We start from the raw sequence: 21,294 nt of genomic DNA, 5'->3' as shown, positions 1-21,294 counted from the left end.
ACAGATTCTTGATGACTAATTAGACTCCAATAGTATTAGGTGAGATGCATTTCATTTATGGGGAGGCACGATACCACAGTCTAGCAGCACGGCACCTGTATGTAGAATTAGTTTAAGGACTTGACCAAATCACATCACATCACATCACATCACATCTCAAAGATTTGATGGCTGTCTTCGTGAGATAGGATATCCCTTAGACGACACCGACAGAAAACTGATAGACCTTGTAATGTGAGAACTGTTAAAAATTCTGCCAATGGTATGAAGACCAAATTAAAACATCCCTCGCTTCCATGTGTGTTTCATTTGCTGACATGGATGCTTTCACAAGGGAAGGAATAATCACCAGCCACAATACCCATATCTGGGATTTGGAAAATCCTAGGGCAACTTGTGTTTTCCACAACCAACAGAGATTTACCATAAATGTGTGAGCTGGTATTGTTCACAACTGTCCGATTGGTATCTTCTGCCTAACATGCTTGACAGAAGTGAAGTAATACCAGAAATTTTGGCAAATGCCTTGCTAGCAGTCAAGCAATGATTATGGCTCCAGCATCACAGTGACCCAATCACACTTTGCCATTGTTGTCACAGAATATTCAGACAATATTTTCTGCAATTGTTGGACTGGGAGGGGTGGGCCAGTACCATGGACACCACATTCTCCTGTCCTCACTCCTATGGATTTCTTTTGTGAGGGGGTGTGGGAGACAGAGATGAGGTATTTGATGTGAGAGACACTGAAACCCCAGAAGAGCTGGTTGCCTATTTCGTTAAAGCTGCAAATATTGTTTGTGAAACACCTGGTTGTTTTGAGCATGTTAGATAATCATTAGGATGCAGATGCCAGTTGTGTATCTAAAATTCCATTCATCACTAGCATCGTCATCTCCATGGACCCCAAGTAGGTAAATGGCGCACTTGTGACATTTTTGTTATATAGCATTTTTCTCTCCCCTAAAAAAAGTGTACAGTTGGTGAAAAAACTTGCGAGATCCCTCACCTTATTGTTACACTGAACTGAACAGCTCTACTGTCTCTTTTACCACATGACACAAATGGAGATGATGTGCTGCCAACATATTGTCTACAAGTGCAAAGTCTAAACTGTCCAAGCATTGTCAGACTATGTTAGATTATATGAGAGACTGTATTCATGCTGATTAATTTCTCTCTTATGTTTGTATGTTGTGTTCAATAAACTAATGAAAAAAATGCTATTTAGTATGCACTGTACTAACACAAATGAAATACAACTTATCATGATAATGTTATGAAAAGGTCTTTTTCAATAAAACAGAGTATACCAAATTGCCACAAATTAGCAGGATAACACTTTCGGCTTCGAAACAGCCGGTGTTTACATTCATTACACAGTCACACAGAAACAGCATCATACAATAACACAAAAACACAAATGAAAGACCTACATAACACTGATTACAAAACGGCAATACTTAAATGAAATTTCATAAGCTGTGAATAACATGAAGTTTCAAATCAGAAAAGCAAACTGTGCCAGGAAATCTTTCACAAAGACAAAAAAAATGGAACTCAGGCATACGAAGAAAGTTAAACAAGTTAATGGTTGCAATGCAAGTTCAGTACCAGCTTCTGATAACATGAAAGGAGAATCTGTTGTGATGAGAATGTGAAACAAGGAACAAATAGTGCCGAAGTAACATCTCAAATATGTCATTTTTAAGTAAAAGTGTCATTTATTTTATAAAAACTAAAGGGACAAAAAGTGTCCTCTACTCATGATGATTCCAATAGATGTGGTTGTGGTAATTGATCAATAAATGTGAAAAGTGCCTGATCAATAAGCTTTTCTATTTCAGGCAACTTATGCAGAATTTCTATGCAGAACCTCACTGTTGGCACATCTTGCTCATAATTTATTTCCTTGTTAACACAAATGATGTCTGTATGCTATTACACCATTCATAAGAGAATTAAGGAAGTGTAATTGTTAAAACAGATTGGTATATTGAATGTTATTGTACTTGCAGCTGAACCGGTGGAAAATGCTAATTATAGTTTTATTTGATCTTGGAGACTACTGGAAAGGCTTAATAATGATTTTAAGATAGATCATGTGTACATTGTCTTGTCCCCTGGTACAATTACTCATCAGATCTTCCTCAACTACAAGCTGAGGGTCACATAAATAGGGCAAAAACCAGACGGACAAATAGACATTGAGACTAGACACTACACTCTTGACACGACAGTGGAATAACTTGAAAAAAAAAACTGAACATTGGCAAGGCAACAAATTCAGGTGAAATGAGGTTAATGACATAAATTAAACATTTCCAGATTTACTTACATCACTGCTTTCATAAATATTCCCACTTTGAAACTGCCCCTACACAGCTAACAAATGCCAAATAAGTGCCACTGAAGATTGCTTTGATTCATTTTACACACTTGCTATGACAATTTGTAGTCACAGTGGTAAGTATCTGCCACTCAGCACAGTCCTTGACCAATACAGCATGCGATCTCACTATATGATGCAATTATACTCATTATTTAAAAAGTTTTAGTTAGCTCAGATCAACTACCTTCACCTTGCCACTAACGAAGTCAAGTTGTGTACCAATGTCATCTCTGCAGCACTCTGATTACCTTCAGATAAGTTCCAAATTTGGACTACTGAACAGGAAACATGCACTTTTTCCACTCTTCATGTAATGCCTGACTAACACCATGCAGTTTCACCAGGGTTCACAGCTAACAAGGGAAATTGCCATTGGTCACACTCTGACTTGGTTGAAACTTTGGTTGGTGCAAGAAGAGTGAAAACGAAAGGAACCTGGTTTGTCTTATGTGCCAACATTCAATAATTTCCAAGAAACTGACACTCAGAGTTCTGATATTACTTCATAAGTTCCCACACATGCAGTATTAAACCAAGTGTGTAGGTAGCATAATGACTAAGAGCACAGTTTCAAATTTTTTCATTACATAGTCAATATTTTTGTGACATCAAGAAACAGAAAGGGATTATGGTGAAAATAAATAAGCATTTCAAATATTATTAGAACTAGATTTTATCATCACAAATCTTATATGACCTTATGAAACTAACAGTAATTGAAAATGAAAAACATAAATTCTAGTATATCATTTTTTGCTATGCTTTTTACTTTTATACTTCAAGAGAACCAGTGTATTCTGCAGGGTGATATCTATCGTAAAAGATTGAAAGCATAAAAATTCAGCGCACTAGAAGGAATGTGTGAAGGCACATATGCCACAATAACATTTTTTCAGTGTGGGTGTTATTAGGAAAAGCAACCTCCTTGACGTTGCTAAATTCTTCATAATCTGGTAATAATTTTGCAGTAAATAAAGCATATCAAAGTATTTGCTCAATAGCTGGACCACACAGTTGATTACAGATCCAGGTGTGTATTTTATCAGTTGCATCACTTCTACTTGCAATTTCTGTTTGTTGTGTGATGAGAATAGGGCACTTCTGTAAAAGGGCGAATGTAATTCTTAACCTGTCGGTAAAACTATATATAGTTGGCTTGACAGAGTGGCATATGCTAACAGAATTACTTTTTAATGGATGTGTTAATGTTCCAAGTTCATCAAAAACCAGGTCATTGTATAAAGAGGGATAGCTTTGAACGTCCCATGAGTCAATAATGTAAGGAAGCTGCTCAAGGTAGCAAAACTTTGTCCAAAATCTGACGATACATTTCTTTGTTTCAATTGGATGACAGCTATTTCTGTAACTTTCTCGCCTAAAATGACACATTCTCTTGCTACAGATGTGATACATTTTGTCTGATCTGTACTCTGAACAAAATCAAGGTTGAATCCAGAAATTATAGTGGAGGTAGCTATGTTCATTAGTTCAGCATACATACACTTGTCTTTGTTGCTGATGTATTTACTGATGTGATGTTGCTGAATTCTGTGTTTACTCTTCCGAAGATCACTCCAGACGATTAAGGCTTTGTATTCAAAACTTTCTGAGAGCAATGAGGTTGCTGTAGCTATTGACCACTGCCACAAAGCTCACGTAGGAACTACATGTTCATTGTTTCTAGCCTCTATAAAACAATCAAACACCCATCAATCAATCATATTTATCTAGAGGTCCTTCACTTGTCACTTGTGTCCTCAAATGTGACAACTGTTCAGTACATGTGAGCTTGTGCACTTGTACACTGCCCAGTATGGATTAACACTTTCTGGAAAACTGTTATCACCTATTTTTGTTTGTCTTCAAGAGGTCAGTGCCAAATTTGGTCCTCAAGTCCACCAAGAAGTAAACCAATGAATGGAACAGCATCATAATGTGTATGCAGCAGCCAAAAAATCTGGAAAGCTCACTAAAGATACCTAGCAACAGGTTTTGGACAAGTTTTGTGACCTTACGTAAAAATGGAGCCATATCTGTAAAGTATTGACTTGTGCGATTATCAAATTTATTTACTGAATGATGAAAGTTTTACATTTGCCCATTACAGATGTGCCAAGTGCTCATTGCACAGCAAATGGAAATCACAAGTATAAATGATGCAATTGTTAAAATGCTTCGATATGCTTGATATGTCATGAAATTATTGCCAGATCACGAGGCATTTAGCAATGTTAATGAGGTCGCTTTCCCTAATGATGTTCAAACTACAAAATGTTACTGTGCCATGTGTCTTCATAGGTTGTTCTTGGTGCTCTTAATTTTTATGCTTTGAATGCTTTCATGACATATATCACCCTAGGGAATGTGCTGGTTCTCCTGAAGTATAAAAGTGAAAAATAAATGCAAAAATTGAAATACTTTAATTTACATGTTTTCATTTTCAATTAAAGTTAATTACATAAGATAATGTAACATTTGTGATAGCAAAATCTATTTTAATGAGAATTGAAATGCTTATTGTTTTGTCACTAATCCCATTCTATTTCTTGAAGTCACAAAAAATATCAATGTCATTGATGTAACATACTTCCACGACAACAAAAGAAAAACAAGTAATATAAGAATGGATTTCAATACGTAGCACAAAAAATTTGAAACTGTGTTCTTAGCCACTACGCTACAGACTCATTTGATTTCATGTCATGCACATGTGAACTGGTGAAGTGGCATCAAAGATCTCACTGTCATCAGAAACTATTGAGTGTTGGCATGTAAGAAACAACAGGTATTCGTCTATTATCATACTTCTTTTACTAACTGAAGTTTCAACTGTGTTAGAGAGCAACTTATGATATGTTATCTTTGTCAGCCACACTTTCTGATGAAATTGGAGGGTGCTAGTTTGGTGTTATGTGGAGACCGGAAGAAGTGCACATTTTCGGTTTAGTAGTACAAATTTGGAACTCCTTCAGAGATGAAGGCAGTACAGAACTGATGACCTGTTCATTCTTACCTCGTCAGTCAAGGTGAGACTGGTGAGTTTTATCTTAAGCTATTTCATTAGTACCAAGACGAAACGAGTTTATTCAGGCCCGATTACAAATTTTTCCAACAACGATACAATTGTGTCACACAGTGAGACTGCATGCTGCATCGCACTGGGAATGTGGCAGTGGACGCTTCCCACTGTGACCTTGAATTATCAAAGTAAGTGTAAAAAACAACTCTAAGAGATCTTCAGTGACATATGTTTGAAGTTTTTTTTAGCTGTGTGGGATGATTTTAAAATTGGAATACTTATAGAAGTAATGATTTAAGTTTGAGCTTGAAATGTTTATTTCATTAACCCCTAAATTCATTGTAAACTTTTTCAGGTTACTCTATGGTGATGTAAAGAGTGGAGTGTGTATAGTCTCCGTGCCTATTTGTCGTCCTGGTTTTGATCTATTTATGTGACCCACCACTTTTTAGTTAAGCAACAGCTGATGAGCAATTGTATCAGGAGATAAGTTGTTGTGTGCAGGCTCTATCTTAAAGGCATTATTAAGCCTTTCCAATATCCTCCAAGATGAAATGAAATTACAATTAGTTTTATCTGCTGAGTCACATTTGGCCATTAAGTACCTTAATATTCAGTGCTGATTTTATGAGAAAAGGATAAGTGGTGCTCAGAGTGACCCTTTGCCAATGCCTAACATTTCCAAATTATTGCTATAAGAAATTATACCATACTTTTAATGTGTACCTTGAGGTAAACAAATAATTTGTATATAATATCTAGGATTACGGTTAAAAGAGGTACCTTGAACATGAAACTGGTTGTTTAAAACAGGTTCCAAATCAGCATCAGAACATCAATATCACATTTCTCCTGTTTTTGCTCCTTACTTTTACTGTCTGTAGTCTGGTATCTTCCTTTCAGGAACCAGATCTTCACATAAGGAGGTTTAAGAGTGAAAATCTCTCATATTCACTGTTGGATATTGGTATGCACTTAGTTGTGTTTATCACAGGCAATAGAGAATCTGGGCATTTATTTTCTTCTAAGAACTCTCGAAATCCTCTGATCACTTTTCTCTCAAGAAATCTGGATCTTTGACATTTAAACTAAAAAAAAAAAAAAAACTTCCTTGTCTAAAGTTACTGGAGGATTGTCAAAAAGGATCCATTACTTTAGTGCATGGACAAATATCATATTCATCATTTAAAAGTGTATCTTTGATTTGCCTGCATAACCTTTCATAAAATGCTGCTGGGACAAGAAAACTAGGCCTAGCAGTACACCTAAAATATTTCCTTTCCGAAGAGAAATCCACTTGGTCTGTAATTGTTCCTTTGCTTTGAGGCCTTCATGGTAATTTTGACATCTATTTACATTTCTCTATTGAAATACTCTTCTGTTGTGTTTTTATCTTTTTGGTGGCTGTATGAAGAATGATATGATAAGCCTACTGTTCGTAACTAAGGTCAGGCAATTCTTGTAGTGTGTCATACATTAAACCAAGATCCAACATAAAATCAATATTAGTGAATTTCTCTAGAAGACGTTCATATATTTTCCTATCAGTGTTATCTCTGGACATATCACTCTTAGCACTAGTTAAATGTGAAACTAGTGCTACATAATTTCTCCAAACTGCTGAAATACTTCTAAAGTTAGAGGCAAACTATCGAGTTGTTCTGCACATCTTTGTAATTCTCTGGCATTTTCAGGTAACTTTTATTTATTTACTTATTTATTTCTTGTTCCGTAGATCCAGTTAGTGAGTCAATCACAAGGATATGGAACGTGTCAAATTGTACAGGTTTCAATTTAAACTTACAATAAATACAAGGGCAATTCAATGGCAAATTGTACATATTTTAAGTAAGACATACTATAAATACAGTAACAGATACAATGTCAGCTAGATAACATAACAACCATTTAACAGAAAAAGGAGTTTCAAATAAAGGTTAAAGATAAGAGCACAAAGTTAAATCAGATATTAGGCCTACAATGGTAAATACATGTACAGCCAATCTGTTGTTACAAAAAGTGTGCTAATGCCCAAATGCACAATAAAATCAATTGAACTACTTCTAGACACAGTAAGTTTAGTGATGGTATACATTTTCTTTCAGATATTCATCCACAGTATAATAAGATTTCCCTGTCAGGTAATCTTTGAGAACTTGTTTAAATTTTGGCAGTTCTGTGTGAACACATTTGATATGTAGTGGTAGAGCATTGAACAGCTTAATGCTGGAGTAGTAAACTCCTTTTTGTACCAGAGTGAGACGTTTCATTTCGAAATGTAGATTGTCTTTGTTTCTGGTGTTATAACCATGGAATTTACTGTTGTCTTGGTAGATGGAATAATTTTTGCACACAAAGGTCAGCAAGGAAAAAATATATAGTGAGGCAGTTGTTAGGATACCTATCTTCCGAAACAAGTGCCTGCAAGAGTGTCTTTGATGGACCCCACACATTATTCTGATTGCTTTTTTTTTTGGATGGTGAAAACTATTTTTGCAAGTGGTTGGTTCCCCCAGAATATGATAGCATATGACATCAATGAGTGGAAGTAGCCAAAGTAGGCAACCTTAATAGTGTCAACTTCAGCCACTGAAGAAATTACCGGTAATGCAAATGTTGCCGAGCTAAGTTTTTTTACATAGATGAAGAATGTGAACTGACCAATTACATTTACTGTCTATGTAAGCACCCAGGAATTTTGTATCTTCAACTTTCTATATTGGTTGATCTCTACATTTTATGTTAATTTCATCGGGATTACTTTGTGATGTATGGAACCTCATATAACGAGTTTTATCTGCATTGAGTGAGAGACCATTTGAGGAGAACCAATTTAAGATGTCATTAAAAACAGTATTTGTAGTTTGTTCAAGATCATGATCAATCAAATCGTCAATTAGAATTGTGGTATCATCGGCAAACAGGGTAAATTTGCTGTTTGTCTCAGAACAAAGAGGAAGATCATTAATAAAGATGAGGAAAAGCAGTGGGCCCAAAACGGAGCCTTGAGGCACACCACATGTTATCGTGCCCCATTCAGACGAGGCAGGTTCTCCAGAAGAGCCATTTAGCATTACAGTCTGCTTCCGATCCTGTAGATATGATTGTAGCCACAAGCCAACAGTACCACTTAAACCATAGTATTCTTCCTTTTTCCAAAGAATTTGGTAGTTTACACAGTCAAAGGCTTTCGTAAGATCACAAAAAGTACCCACTGGAGACATTTTTTTGTTAATAGCTTCCAATACTTGGTTGCTGAAAGAGAATATTGCCTGTTCAGTACAAAGACCGGCACGAAAACCAAACTGATTTTTGCTTAAGATACTGTGGAAGTTGAGATGGTCCACAATCCTCTTGTGCATGAGTTTTTCTAGAATTTTCGAGAAGGTAGTTAATAGGGATATTGGGCGATAGTTTGTAACAATGCTTCTATCACCTTTTTTAAAGAGAGGAATCACTACAGCCAACTTAAGTCTGTCAGGGACAATCCCATCTTGTAGGGATGCATTGCATATATTGCATAAGACGGGACTAACAAATTTATAACAGTGTTTCAGTATTTTACTAGAAATATTGTCCACACCAGCAGAATTTTTATTTTTTAATGATCTAATTACTCTTATGACTTCGCTTACAGTAACTGGAGGTAAAGATAACTGTGGGATTCTGTTGTTAATAGCTTTCTGTAGGAGGGACAATGATTCTTCCATAGAACCATTACAGCCTGTCTTCTCTGCTGCTCTCAAAAAGTGGTTATTAAATATTTCTGCAACCAACTCAGGTTTCTTTATGATACTGTCCCCTGTTTTAATCTCTACCTGAGACATGTTCCCTGTTGTCCTGCCAGTTTCCCTCTCTATTACATTCCATATAGTTTTAATTTTATTTTCTGAGCTTTCAATTTCTGATTTTATGCACATACTTTTAGATTTATTTATAACCTTCTTGAGAGTGCTACAGTAAAGTTTGTAGTGTTGTTGTTTCTTTGGATCATTACAAGATCTGAGAGAACTGTATAACATCCTCTTTGTTCTACAAGATGTTATTATCCCTGTAGTGATCCAAGACTTCTTGGCATTGCCTATATGACTATTTCTAAATACTTTTTTGGGAAAGATGGACTCAAATACAGACATGAATTCATTTAAAAATGAATTGTACTTTTTGTTTACATCTGTTTCCCTATAAACTGGGGGCCAATCTATCTCTTTTAGGCTATCATTGAATTTTTTAAGGCCCTGTTCATTTATTATCCTAAAAGATTTCCAAGAATCCTCGGAACTGTTGCACACACTGATGTAATTGAGCCTAAGCAATTGACCACCATGATCAGAAAGGCCAAGGATTGGATGCACAGTGATCTCATTGCATTTAGACTTATCTATAAATATATTATCTATCAGACTTTTACTGTTAACAGTAACCCTAGTTGGGAAATCTACTATTGCCATCGGATTATGAGACTCCATTAAATGTACTAAATCAGCTTTACTATTGCTCTCATTTAGGAAATCAACATTAAAATCACCAGTAATTATCAAGTCCTTGGACTTTTGAGTACAGTATGGATAATAAAGAATCTAAGTGCTTAAGAAATACATTCAAATTCCCTGAGGGAGATCTATACGGTGCTAACACTACAGCCGTGAAGTCATTTACAGTAATCTCAACACCACATACTTCAATTTGTTGCTCTATACAATGGCTCTTTAAATCTAATACATTGTAAGATATGTTGTTTTTTACATAAATTACCACTCCACCTTTTTCCATGATGGTTCTAGAGTAATGCGCTGCCTGACAGTAACCATTTAGTTGTAAACTTTCAATATCTTTCACATGATGTTCACTAAAACATAATACATCAGTATCTTTTATTCCTTGTGGTTCCTCTAACAGAACAGTAATGTCATTTACTTTATTACCAAGTCCTCCCACATTTTGGTGAAAAATCGTCATTTCTTTGGAATTAGAGACAGATGTAAACTTTTGCCTAAAAAATTATCTGTAGCTACAGACACAATATGTTCATTACTAACAATTTCCTGAAACATTTGAGTTTGAAGCCGAGTCTGACTTGATGGCTGGAGCCATTTAAGTGCGATTGGTTCCAACTTTGGGGTACATTTGTGGACTTCTTCCAATATTTTTGTTTTTAAGAGGGTACCTAATGCTTTTTTTCCTGATCTGTTCAGGTGCATACCGTGTCTTGTAAATAATTCCGTCCAAAACTGCTTATATCTACAAAACGCTTACACAACTTTGCTAACTTAGAGTTCGTTTGTGAGATAGCCTCATTTACACAGGACTGTGGAATTAAGTCATGTCTCTCTGGAATGTTCACAGCAAATACCTTAGACTGATGAAGCGCCGATATTTTCTTCCTGAGCGACTGTATGACATCATTCCCTTCGTTGCAGGCAACGTTGTTTGAGCCACCTATTAAGATCACACACTCGTTTTTTACTTTTTCAGGATCACACCCCACTACAACTTCTTGAAGTTTAGCACCTGGCTTCACAATTCCACAAACATCGGCAGCATTAAAACTGCTTTTCACTATATCAGCCATGCCTCTACCATGACTATCAGCGAAAATATGAAAACGATTTGTTGATGTTTCTCTCACAGCAGACTGGATCACACCACTACTGTGGTGTCACCGCCAGACACCACACTTGCTAGGTGGTAGCTTAAATCGGCCGCGGTCCATGTAGTACAGGTCGGACCCGCGTGTCGCCACTGTGATCGCAGACCTAGCGCCACCACCAAGGCAGGTCTCGTGATACGAGAGTGGACTCGCCCCAGTTGTACGCGAACCTAGCTATCGCCCAGTTGTACACGAACCTAGCTATCGCCCAGTTGTACGAGAACCAAGCTACCGCCCAGTTGTACGAAGCCTTTCTCTCTCATTAGCCGAGAGACAGAATAGCCATCAGCTAAGTTAATGGCAACGAACTAGCAAGGCGCCATTTGTATCAGTGCCTATAGCTTACGAGTATTCAAGAGAGATGTATTCCAAGAACAATTAAAAGATAAGTAATAAGCATCTACATACTTTTCTTCTTATTCATTTATAAGTTCTCATGTTCCAGACTTCACGCCCGTTTGCTTTAGCCGTGCGTGCCCTATCGGCCACAGCGTTAGTCTAGCATTCCTTTTTAGCCATATAAACTTCACGGTGTCGGCCCAGCTACCGACACAACATTTATTGGCGACGAGGATGGGATCGGTGCTGTGCTTGCGCACAAAGTTGGCTCCCATGATCGCCCTATTGCCTTTGCGTCCAAATTGCTCTCGTCTGCGCAAAGAAATTATTCACAGATAGAGAAAGAAGCTTTGGCTCTCGTGTTTGGTGTTACTAAGTTCCATGATTTCTTGTATGGTCGTCACTTTACCATCATCACAGACCACAAACCTTTGACATCGCTTTTTCATCCGACCAAGCCTGTACCTCCACGTACAGCGCAGAAATTCATTCGCTGGTCTATTTTCCTCTCGCAGTACCGCTACGATATCTTGTATCGGTCCACTGCTAAGCACGGAAACGCCGATGCGTTGTCCCGTTTGCCTGTTGCTGAGGATAAAGCATTCGATTCTTCCGAACTTGCTTGCATGTTCATTGATTCGGAAACCGATGAAGTGGTCGAATCGTTTCCGATTGATTTTCGTCGTGTCGCTACAGCCACAGCTGCTGACCCTGTCCTTGCTACTGTTTTGCGTTTTGTTGCTACGCAATGGCCTTTGTCAAAGTCTCGGATCGAGGATCCGTTGGTTCGCCGATTTTTTGCTCACAAGGAGAGACTTTTTGTTCGACGTGGTGTTTTGTTGTTGCGTTCTGATAATGATCAGTCCAGAGTCGTGGTCCCACGTTCGTTACAGTCCTCTGTTTTACGGCTTCTTCACCAAGGACATTGGGGTATAGTGCGAACGAAACAACTTGCTCGTCAGCACTGTACTTGGTTCGGAATCGATGCTGCGATTACGAATATGTGTTCTTCGTGCCCGGCGTGTGCCGAACAACAATCCGCACCGCCGCGGAAAGTCTTTGCGTGGCCAAAAGCCACTTCCCCTTGGCAACGCTTGCACATTGATTTTGCTGGTCCATTCTGGAATGCTCGATGGTTGGTTCTGGTCGACGCCTTCAGTAATTTTCCTTTTGTTGTCCGGATGTCTTCCACGACGTCCTCCGCCACCATCCAAGCGTTGTCTGCTATCTTTTGCATTGAAGGTCTTCCGCAGACTATTGTTTCCGACAATGGCCCACAATTCATGTCCGCAGAATTTCAGTCATTCTGCCAGGCCAATGGTATTCAACATCTGACATCCGCGCCGTTTTCGCCTCAGTCCAACGGTGCCGCTGAACGATTGGTCCGGACTTTCAAGTCACAGATGTTGAAATTGAAACAGTCGCATTCTCGGGAGGACGCATTGTTGCTCTTTCTGTCTTCGTATCGCTCTCAGCCCCGAGATGGGCGCTCGCCGGCTGAGTTGCTCCACGGTCGTCCTCATCGCACCTTGATGTCTTTGCTGCATCCGCCGCATCAGGTTCCTGTGCAGCGGCAGATTCCTGCTTTTGCTCCAGGCGACGTTGTATTTTATCGCCACTATCGAGGTTCACGGCGTTGGCTCGCAGGGCGCATTCTTCGCTGCCTCGGCCGCGCGATGTATTTGGTTTTGGGGGCCTCTGGTGAGGTGCGTCGGCATCTCAATCAGCTGCGCCTCTGTCGTCGCTCGGGTTCTGCCGCTCCCCGTCTGCTTTCAGCGACGGTGCCGTCCGGTCAGCGCCCTGGGGACCCATCTACTGGCTCGCCTCATCCCCAGGTGTTACCGACGATGCCTTCCATTTTGCCCGAGGGCGACGCGCCGCCGCCGCCGCCGCAGCAGCAGCAGCCGCCGCCGCCGCCGCCGCCGCTTGTTCTCCCGCCGGCGCCGCCCGCGTTCGACGCTTCGTTGCAGCCGCCAAGCGCCTCCCAGGGTCACGCGCCGCCGATCGCTTCCCGTGACCAGCTGTCCTCCGCCATGGAACTCCCGCCCGCTCCGGACCACATGACGTCATCGCGCGTCGGCTACCCCGACGCCATGGAAATCGACCCTTCGGTCCCTCCTGTCTTATTACGGGCGCATACACCGCATGTTGACGTGCACCCTGGACTAGTTTTGCAGGCGTTTCCTAGCTCCCCTCGGACCGGATGGCCGGGTGCGGGTGGCACAGCCTCGCCTGTTGTTAGGCTCCCCACCTCATCGCATACGTCAACATGTGGTCCTCCCCACGGCGGGCGGAAGCCTTATCTCACGACCGTTCGCCGATTTGCGGGGGAGGAATGTGGTGTCACCGCCAGACACCACACTTGCTAGGTGGTAGCTTAAATCGGCCGCGGTCCATGTAGTACAGGTCGGACCCGCGTGTCGCCACTGTGATCGCAGACCTAGCGCCACCACCAAGGCAGGTCTCGTGATACGAGAGTGGACTCGCCCCAGTTGTACGCGAACCTAGCTATCGCCCAGTTGTACACGAACCTAGCTATCGCCCAGTTGTACGAGAACCAAGCTACCGCCCAGTTGTACGAAGCCTTTCTCTCTCATTAGCCGAGAGACAGAATAGCCATCAGCTAAGTTAATGGCAACGAACTAGCAAGGCGCCATTTGTATCAGTGCCTATAGCTTACGAGTATTCAAGAGAGATGTATTCCAAGAACAATTAAAAGATAAGTAATAAGCATCTACATACTTTTCTTCTTATTCATTTATAAGTTCTCATGTTCCAGACTTCACGCCCGTTTGCTTTAGCCGTGCGTGCCCTATCGGCCACAGCGTTAGTCTAGCATTCCTTTTTAGCCATATAAACTTCACGGTGTCGGCCCAGCTACCGACACAACAACTACCACTTTCATTGCTGTTAACTGAACGTTGTGGCTTTGGAAGATCAAACCTAACCTTTTTCCGATACTTTATCGGTACACTCTTCTTACGATGGTTTTCACTTTCTGTGAGACTATTACTAGAACAAAGTACATCAAAATTGTTTACATTCTCGAACCTCGAAACATTTGCTGTAGACGAAGTTTTAGTGCCGATTGTTTGACGCTTGTTGTGTACTACCTTCCATTCTGATGATTTATCAGCGTCATTTTGCACCAATGTAGCCATGTTCTGTCTTGAAGCAATGGATCCATGTTTCGCTTCGACTTCAGTTTCATATTTTCGGACTTCAGGCTGTCGATTTCTATTCTTAGACTGATGATTACACATTGTAAACTAGCAATACGCTCATTATACTTTAATAATTCACTTTTGCACCTTACACACGAATTTTTAACGGCTTCACTGTAACTTATTTTTGGAGTAAAATCACGGATATTTACACATGCCGCCATCTTGCTTGCTGTATGAACTGGTGGTAGATGGTGCAAAACTTTCCCAGGAAAGATTTAAAATGATTGATTTATTAAGGGAAACCTTTCTTATAAGGTCACCAAATACCCCTAGCTTACAGCTGGCACTATGCTAACTTAAAATTTGTGGAAAAGCTTCTTTCAGCAATGAAACAGCACCTTTCTTTCCACCAACATTACTGTCATGCCATAAGTGGCAACAGAAATGAGATTTTCATTCAAAACTTCTTGGTGAAAACCCCTAGTCTTTAATTATTCATTACAGCATTGAATATCCATTCAGTTGTCATGCATTATATTTCAATGAAATCTGGGAAAATATTATTTGGCTCATCATATCAGGTATCACTGAGAATAAATAACCAATGTTAGCAATTGGCTGAATATTGAGCTTTCATTAAATATCAAGGAAATTTTGTTATGTGATTAGATTATACACTGAAGAGCCAAAGAAACTGGTACACCTGCCTAATATGGGGTAGGGCCCCTGCGAGCACACAGAAGTGCCGCAACATGACGTGGCATGGACTCAACTAATGTCTGAAGTAGTGCTGGAGGGAACTGACAACATGAATCCTGCAGGGCTGTCCATCAATGCGTAAAAGTACGAGGGTGGACATCTCTGAACGGCATGTTGCAAGGCATCCCAGATATGCTCAATAACGTTCATGTCTGCGGAGTTTGGTGGCCAGTGGAAGTGTTTAAACTCAGAAGAGTGTTTCTGGAGCCACTCTGCAACACCCCACACATCCAGAATTGCTACATTGTCCTGCTGGAATTGCCAAGTCTGTTGGAATGCACAGTGGACATGAATGGATGCAAGTGATCAGACAGGATGCTTAAAAATGTGTCACCTCTCAGAGTCATATCTAGATGCATTGGGGGTCCCATATCACTCCAACTGCCCACGCCCCACACCATTACAGAACCTCCACCAGCTTGAACAGTCCTCTGCTGACATGCAGGATCCAGGGACTCATGAGGTTGTCTCCATACCCGTACACATCCATCCGTTCGATTGAATTTAAAATGAGACTCGTCCGACCAGGCAACATGTTTCTGGTCATCAAGAGTCCAATGTCGGTGTTGACGGGCCCAGGCAAGGCATAAATCTTAGCGTCATGTAGTCATCAAGGGTACACGAGTGGGCCTTTGGCTCCGAAAGCCCATATCGATGATGTTTTGTTGAATGATTCATATGCTGACACTTGTTGATGGCCCAGAACTGAAATCTGCAACAATTTACAGAAATGTTGCACTTCTGTCACGTTGAACAATTCTCTTCAGCTGTCGTTGGTCCCATTCTTGCTGGATCTTTTTCCAGCCGCAGCAGTGTCGGAGATTTGATGTTTTACTGGATTCCTGATATTCGTGGTACACTCGTAAAATGGTCAGACGGGAAAATCTCCACTTCATTGCTACCTCGGAGATGCTGTGTTGCATCGCTCATGCGCCGAGTATAACACCATGTTCAAGCTCACTTAAATCTTAATAACCTGCCATTGTAGCAGCAGTAACTGAACTAACAACAGTGCCAGATGCTTGTTGTCTTATATAGGCATTGCCGACTGTGGCGCCGTATTCTGCCTGTTTACATATCTCTGTATTTGAATATGCATGCCTACACCAGTTTCTTTGGTGCTTCAGTGTATTTTTGATGACTCTGGCTTTCATTTGTGGAGCAGTATGACTTATTATGTTGAAAGATACAAACCTAGAATGAAGAATATGATTCATGCCCACTCCTCCATTTCTGAACATAAATTCCCGACTAAAAATCATTTAATAGTTGGCTCCTTCTAGCAACTTTGTATACAGTCTGAAAACATTAGCTGTTACAGATGTATCATTCTTCAGTGCCATAACACTGACAGGAGTCTTCACTTCTACAGATCATACAGGGCATTAAAAAAAAAACTATTATGTTGTCAAAACTATCTATTGCTGCATCATGGTTCGATTATTGGAGGAACGAATACATTGTCCAGTCTATATTCATTGCTCCCAGATGTCGGATGTCTTCTGTTTGCTTGGTTACCGGAACATATAGCAAAATTGCTGCTCCGCAGTAGAAATCTTTTTGTGTTCTCGAGTTTGCCAATTGATTACTGTGCAAGGACATTTCAGGCTGAGGTACCAAATGATCCTCCAAATGAATAGAACGTTCGAAAATGGTATCGTCAATTTGCAGACACAGGATGTGTATGTAAAGGAAAGATTCCTGGCTGACCTCTTGTTCAGATGAAAATGTTGCATGAATTCAAACTGTTTTCCAACTAAGTCCTACAAAATCTACTCGTCATGCCAGTTGGGAGCTACAACTGCCTACAACAATAATTTGGTTTGTTTTGAGACAATGGTTGGTTATGAAGCCATACAAGTTACAGCTGTTACAGGCTCTACATCATGAGAAACACATATGTGTGGCATTTCCTGATGAGCTTCAGAATGCTATAGAGAATGATAACACTTTTGCACAACCCGTCGTGTTCAGTGATAAAGCAATGAAGCAACTGGGAAAGTAAACATACACAATATTCACATTTGAGGCCTACAGAACCCACATTGAACATGCACGAAATTCACCCAAAGTCAAAGCATTTTGTGCAATATCCCATTCATCTCTTTACACCTCATTCTTCTTTGATGGAAACACGGTTAACTGTCAGCAGTATCCTGCTATGTTAAAAAACTGGTTGTTTTCATGACTGAACAAGTCTGAAATTCGTTTCTCAACAATATGGGGCACCCCCCTCACTGGAGTCACCAAGTGCCTGTATATGTGAATAAAACTCGACCAAGCCGCTGGATTGGTCCTCAAACAGCTAGTGACTTACCACTTCTCAGCTGGCCTATATTATCATAGTATTTGGTGCCCTGTGACTTCTTCTTGTGGGATTTCACTAAGGACAACATCTATGCAACGACAATACAACAAAACCTAGATGAGTTGAAGAACTGAATCTGTACTGCCGTAACAACGGTGACAATTGACTTGCTTACCTGAGTATGGGCGAAATTCAAGTATCAATGTGATGTTGTTCATGTGACTGGTGGATAACGTATTTAACATCTGTAATCTAAATGTGAGAGATTCCTAAATATATGAGTGAAGTTTCATGTTGTATGTAATAAATATATGCATTTGAAATATGTATATTCTTTTTGAAACACAACGTATTTTCAAAGCAGCTTTATGGGCTGAACTTACTTTGTGTTTAAAGATTATCTTCCAGAGAGATGTTATCTGGCCTGTTTTGTGCAATACTGAAATTGTTGGCCACTGTTGCTAAATATTCATTCCTTGTTTACCTCTTTCTGTCCCCAGTGACTCAAGTTTATTACAACTTTTGCACCCCAGTTTCTTGTCTTTTACTATCAACCACTCATTCTTTGTACAGAAATCATCTTTCTGTTCCACTGACCAGCAGTAAGGAAAATCACAATCAACACTATTTCAGCAGGAGCCCTGCATAAGAGTGGCACACAATTTGATTTTCACTCTTTTCCTTATTTTCATCATGTCTGCCAGTTTCATCACCACCATCAAATAACTCAATCTTTTTGTTTGCTGGTGATGAGAAATATTGCTTAATCCTGTGATTTAGTTTGACTCAAACTCTGACAGAATTCCAAACTTTGCCGAAATCTCAACAACAATGAATGTAGAAGTGAACAAACAACATTATGGCATCACTGAATAACAATGAAAGCAGTGACTTCTTGAAATTTATTTTAAAATCTGACCACACAAGACAATTATTTATTTCTGTGGCTCTTAACATTCACAAGTGAAACTATTTTAATAATATTGTACAAGTCAACATTCTAATCACATTACGAAAAAGCTGTAGATTTGCTGCGAGGAAAACTGAAACGAATAGCAACATACCATTCACAAATACCCTATATACAGACAAAATATAATATCATTAGCTACTTTCACTAATAATGTAATTGATGTATGATATTTTTGCCTTACAATATGAATAAAATGTAGCTCTTTTTCCTCTCTGCGGATTTATGAAGGTAAAGGAGATGCAACCCCCAGTATACCCCAGAAACTCTGCGCCGATAATATTTAACACAGCAGTCTGTTTTAACAATCACACTTTGATAATTGTCCTATGAATGTTGTGACGGCGTAGAGGTATTATTAATGTGAAACAACTGGGAAAAAAACTACGAGCATGATTAGCCAACAGCAAAGTACTGCATAGAAATTCCATCCCATGATCACGTAGAGTAATCTCTTCTTCTGTCTTTGATTCCTTTATTTTAAGTTATCTCAAATTGAAAAACTCACTTATCACTTTTGCTTTTATTGACAAATCACCACTATCAGTTCTATTGTAATCATTATGAGTAGCGATACTTTTCATTCCTTTGGCTTTTATAAAATGAACGACACTTTTACTTAAAAATGACATATTTGAGACATTACTATCAGTACTTTTTGTACCTTGTTTCACATTCTCATCACAAAAGATTCTCCTTTCACATTATCATAAGCCGGAATAAGCTTGCACTGCAATCATTCACATGTTTAATTTTGTTTGCAGTTTTTGAGTCCCATTTTTCTGTCATTGTGAAAGATTTCCTGGCATGGTTTGCGTTTCTGATCTGAAACTGTGTTATTCACAGCTTGTGAAATTTATTTGTGAGTATTAGCATTTTGTAATCTACGCTGTGTTTTGTGTTCTTATACGTTGGAGGTAATGCCAAAGAAAGCATTCATAAGGAAAACTGTTTTGAAGTATATAATATTAAAATGAATGTTATTTACTCAATGTTCATAGCATCTGGTGATACTAAAAATGCAAATCACTTGTGGTAAATGAGTTTAATTTTTTGGTTTGCTGTTCATTTAAGGCAGAAAGACAAAAATAGCTACAACAGCTACTGAAGAGGTGAACCCCACAAATAAATTCCCCTACTCATTTATAATGTTCAAGTTGCAGTCGGTGTATCTGGATATTACTTGCAATTATGCTTTGGACCGAAATCATAGTTACAGAAATGCGAATATAACTCATTACCCTACAGTAGGTATGATCGCCCCCAGGCAACATGGTGGCATCCGGCACTGCTTCATCTTCAAAGCATGAGCTCCCCTGGTGTTAGCCAGCTCAAGAAAAACATTCACTCAGTCAAATGTAGTCTGCTTTTTGCTAATCTAATGGAGAATTTGCAACATTGTGTAATACATTGGGCAACTATGTGACCATTGATTTACTTCCAGGGGTGGTTCAGAATTATCTTGTAAAATTCACTCTATATTTTCTTGTCATTTAGATTAAACATTCTGAATGAGTCTCACTTAAGGGATGGCACACAGGTAGAAAATTAATGATTTTGAGTCCACAAAGCTTACTTTGCTTAATACACTGTGAATTCTCTGTCACAGCCATCATTGGGACATCAAGGGAGCGATGACTGCTGCAGTTGTATGCTACTGGACATAATATTTTTACCTCTTCCACGAAAGAGCCATTAGCAGGAAGATCAACAATCAGTAAAGAAACCTGAAGACATTATTTCCCCAATAAATTTTGTTGCTACCTTGATTCTGAACACTGTGGATCTAGAGCTGAAACTGCATTCAGTTATGTAACTACCCCCTACTGCTACATTTATATACTTCTACAGTAGTCCTTCCTGTAATGCTATTTTAGTATGATTGGACTGAATTTCAAAGCCAAAAGTTCATGTTATCCTACTGATTTGTTACAATTTGGAATATTTTGTGTTTTTAAAAAAGACTTTTTCATAACATCGTGTTAAGTTGTAATGCATTTGTATTAGTACAGTGCATACTAAATAGCATTTTTCATTAGTTTATTGAACACAGCAGATAAAAACAAGAGATAAATTGGTCAGCAGGAATATAGTCTCCTACATTATCTACATTAGTCTGACAATGCTCAGACAGTTTTTTGACTTCACACCTGTAGACAATATGTTGGTAGACTTCATCTCCTTGCATGTTATGTGGTGAAAGAGATAGCAAAGATGTGCAGTTTAGCAGAACGATAAGGCATGTGGATTTGTAAATTCAGTCACCAACTGTACATTGTCTTCTTGCACCCTTTATATTACAGCCACTAGATCTGAATGAAACAAACAAAGAACTGAGGCTCAAAATAATAGAGCTGACACAATGAGGTGAAAAGATTGCAGAATTAAATATAGGTGGAACGGCAAGCCACAACAGAATATAAAATAGTACGCGTAACTGCAAAACCAGGAGCTTCAGGGGGTGGGGGGACTAAAGGAGCAGAAGAATCCACAGCACATATTGCATTGATTACAACATATATTAACATTTCATGAGACCCTATAAACCAGATAAAATTCTAACAGAAGAAATAAATGGTATCGACAGCAAAAATGAAAGTTAAGATACAATACTTACTTTGCTACAAGTTAATATTTGCTACTCACTGCCATAAAGAACTGTAAAATTAAAAATGTGGTCATGATGGGGA

General features: G+C 39.3%; 1 protein-coding gene across 1 annotated transcript in view; it reads right to left on the bottom strand.

The window, feature by feature from the left end:
• LOC124722300 (oxysterol-binding protein-related protein 8) overlaps positions 1–21,294 on the bottom strand; it is a 211,438-nt gene that overhangs the window by 22,828 nt on the left and 167,316 nt on the right.

Source organism: Schistocerca piceifrons, chromosome X (genome assembly GCF_021461385.2).
Source record: "Schistocerca piceifrons isolate TAMUIC-IGC-003096 chromosome X, iqSchPice1.1, whole genome shotgun sequence".
In the NCBI taxonomy this organism is placed as follows: domain Eukaryota; kingdom Metazoa; phylum Arthropoda; class Insecta; order Orthoptera; family Acrididae; genus Schistocerca; species Schistocerca piceifrons.
This window is presented reverse-complemented; position numbering and strand designations above follow the sequence as displayed.